The sequence below is a fragment of the Triturus cristatus genome, chromosome 7 (assembly GCF_964204655.1).
Source record: "Triturus cristatus chromosome 7, aTriCri1.1, whole genome shotgun sequence".
In the NCBI taxonomy this organism is placed as follows: domain Eukaryota; kingdom Metazoa; phylum Chordata; class Amphibia; order Caudata; family Salamandridae; genus Triturus; species Triturus cristatus.
The window spans coordinates 226935376-226939313 of NC_140590.1; positions in this window are offsets into that span (position 1 = coordinate 226935376).

Here is a 3938-nt window from a genome sequence, read left to right on the forward strand (position 1 = left end):
TCGTCCTCCCATAATTAGTTCGGAGCACAACGTCGGGGTCTCTATGATACCACACACCCAAATATTTGATCGGGTCAGTTCTCCACTCCAACGGGTAATCCAGTGTGTGTGGCTCCGTGCTGTCCGTCAGTGGGATAATCAGGGACTTGGCCCAGTTTATACTGATACCAGAGTGGCGTGCGAATTTGATATATTCACGCAACAACGGGTTGAGGTTGTCCTCTGGATCCCTCACATATAGCAACATATCGTCGGCATATAGCGATATATGCAGCGGCCGCTGCGGAAACTGCAGAGCCGAGTGGTGGTGACCCTGTCTGATTTTGCATGCCAGGGGCTCCAGCGCCAGTGCGAACAGGAGGGGGGACAGAGGACATCCCTGCCTCGTCCCCCTCTGAATAGCAATGGGGTCTGAAGTATATTTGTTTACCCGGACCCGCGCCACCGGTGCGTCATACAGTAACTGTATCCACTGGAGGAATCTGAGCGGGAACCCCATCCGTCGCAGCACCGCGTGCAAATATGGCCACTCCAGTGAGTCAAAGGCTTTGGCCGCGTCCAAGAAGACCGCCGCCGCCTTCGTCTCGGGGGTTAGGTAGTGCGAGAGCGCGAACAGAGTTCGAGTGTTGTGCGCAGTGGAACGCGATGGTATGAACCCCGACTGGTCGGGTAGGACAAGCTTGGGCATCAAGGGGTTCAGCCGGGTAGCAAGTAATTTGGCTAGAATCTTGTTATCCACATTGATGAGGGACAGTGGTCTATATGAATCACAGAGCTCTGGATCTTTTTGTGGTTTGAGCAGCGCCAGTAGTAGTGCTTCACGTAGAGTCGGCGGCAGATGCTGCTGCTCGTGCGCGTTGCCGTACATCGCCACCAGACGAGGGGCTATTTGGTCCACGAAAGCCTTGTAGAACTCACACGTGAATCCATCCGGGCCCGGGGCCTTACCATTCGGCAATGAGCGAATCACCTCTGTGACCTCCTCCACCGTTATGGGCAACGACAGATATTCCCTGTGCGTGTCCGATAGCCACGCTATCGCCACATCGTCCAGGTAGTCTACAATTTCGGCCGTGTCAGCCGTTGGTCGGGAGGCATACATTGCTCCATAGCTATCTACAAATTCCCCCAATATATCGTGTACCCCGTGTTTCACCTGTCCCTGCTGATTGCGGATCGTCTGTATGTTTTGCGGGGCGCGTCCAGCACATATGTTGTCTGCCAAGTGTCTTCCCGGCCTGCCGCCCTCTCCGTACGCCCTCGCTATCCGCCGTTTCGCGGTATATTTTAGTTCATCATCAACCAGACTCTGGAATTCAGAGAGCGTTTTTCTAATGTCTCCTAGGGTGTGAGCGTGCTGTGTGTCAATGTAATCCCGTTCCAACTGCTGTAGCCTCTCCTCCTTCGCCCGTATTTGTTGACGTATGTCCTTAAGGATCCCGGCATTCGTGCTTATGCAGACGCCGCGTATGGTTGCCTTAAAGGCCTCCCATAGTATGCCCGGGTCGTCTGTAGTAGGCTCATTGTCAGTGAAATAATCCTGTATCGCCTGCCCAATAGTGTCTGCGTACACAGGATCTAGTAGCGCCTTCGCATTAAATCTCCAGCTAAATGGAGGTGGTGTATAGTTTGGGAGTGCCAGGGCAAGAAGTACCGGGCTGTGATCCGAGAGCGTGCGAGGCAAATGACGGACCTCGCGCGTCCACAAGGCGATATCCCCAGTCACCAGCCAGTAGTCTAAGCGAGACCAGCTGCCATGGGTCGCAGTCACGTGCGTGGCTTCGCGGTCCGTTGGGTGCCTATTTCTCCAAATATCAGTAAGTCCCCTGTCTATTATTACGTCCCGTAGGACGCGCAGTGCGCGCCTATGTGGTTCCGTTGTCGTTCCGGACCTATCTGTGTCGTCACAAAGCGCTATGTTGTGGTCCCCTCCCCAGATCACGTGGGGGGCCTGGAGATCACGCAGTTTACCCCATAGCGAGTGATAGAATTGTGGGTCGTCCACATTAGGACCATAAGTATTGACAATCGCCAGTCTTTGCCCTCGTAGTAGGCCTATTATAATTACGAAGCGCCCTGTGTCGTCAGCCTCTACTTTATCTATCACGTAGTTTAGCCCTTTTCGAACTAATACCATTACCCCTCGCGCATATGATGAGTATGAGGAGTGGTGTACCGATTCAGCCCATCTTCTCCCCACAGTGATTGGGCGCGTCGGCGTGCAGTGTGTTTCCTGCAGGAGTGCGATGTCTACGCGCAGCCTATCTAGGTATGCTAGTGTGTGCCTAATTTTCTTGGGATTACCAAGCCCTCTCACATTCCATGTAAGGAGTCGGATACATTCATCTCCTAAACATTGCTCAGCCATGGGTCATGTGTGGTGGCGATGAATTCTGCAGCGCGCTGGTGGTGAGTGCGCCCCATCCCCCAATTCGACATAGAGTGGACTCAGTATTCCTATCTAATAGTACTCGGATTTCAGCGATGCGTCTCATGCACTGTGACCAACTTGGTAACTTCCCAACCCCAACCCCCTTCCCCCCACCCACTTTAGCATCCCAACCATGCCAAAGACATTCCCCATAAATTGCAACAAACATTAACTTAACTGTGTTCGGGGATCGCCCACTTTGGGGGGCCGCCTAGAGCACACCTCTCCATCCAATTCAATGGATGTGGACAAGGGAAGATTTGCGTGTGAGGTCTATCGGCCTCATGTCTAGACGTGTGTTCCCACGATCTGCCACCCCTCCCCTCCAGCAGCCTCAGCAAATGCCCGCCAAGCAACAGACCATGCCCACCAAGGTAACAGCCCGCACCCAGTCACTTCGCAACTGACTCAGTGGCTCAGGCCTCATTTAATGTCCCTGGGTGCCAGTAACCCAGCCAGCAAGTACGTTAGCATTGTCCTCATCCCCTGGGCCGCAACCAAGAGCAGTACACAATGGCAGTAGCTGTCCCCAAGCAGGCCCCAGTTAGTTAGCACAGTACCTTCTCTGTAGTTCCGAATCAAAAAGCCACCGTGGGCCCACCAGGGCGAGTTCATCAGAATGGTTAACCGGCACCTGCTTTGGCCCGGGCCCGGACTGTCGCAAGCAGGAGACCCACTCGTACAACCCTCTCCAGGGCAGGGGGGGTCACCCGCGTCGGCACACACCTACATCCCACGCCGCGGTCCCAACAGCAGCTCGTGTTGGGCAGCATCAAGGTCGCAGTCCGAGCGGTTCTCCGCGGCCAACTTTCAGTCAACGTCCGCCTCCTGCTCGTTCCTCTGTCGCTCTTTGTGCCGGGCTCCAATTTTTTTTAGTAGTTCGTGGGCCGCCTGCGGCGTGTGACACAGCGTCGCCCGGCCCCCATACGTGACACGCAGCCGGGCCGGGTAGAGCATAGCGTAGTCCACACCAAGATCGCGGAGTTTCTTTTTAACCGGGTTGAATTCCTTACGTGCCAGCTGGACTGCCATAGTAAAGTCCGGGTAGAATTCTAACGTGTTGCCCTGGTACGCGACTTTTTTCTTTTCTCTCGCTATTCTGAGGATGGCATCACGATCTCTGTAGTTCAATACTCTGGCGACTATTGGGCGCGGGGGCGCTCCAGGCCTCGGCCTCGGGGCTAGCGATCTGTGCGCTCTTTCGATCAGGAACACTGGGGATAGGTGATCCGCTCCTATGACATTCCGTATCATCTCTTCAACATAAGTTTCCATCCTACCTATGTTGGTGGACTCCGGGACCCCCGTTATACGCACATTATTGCGCCTCGATCGCGCCTCCAAGTCCTCCGTCTTGGCCCGCAACGTCTCCAGCAGCTTCGCAGCCTCCGCGCATTGCTTGGCCGTGGTCAGCGAGGCATCCTCCATGGCCCCGATCCGTGTCTCCGCCTCCGTCAACCTCTCACCATGCCCATCCAGTTTGGCCGCCATGTTATCCACGCGCAGC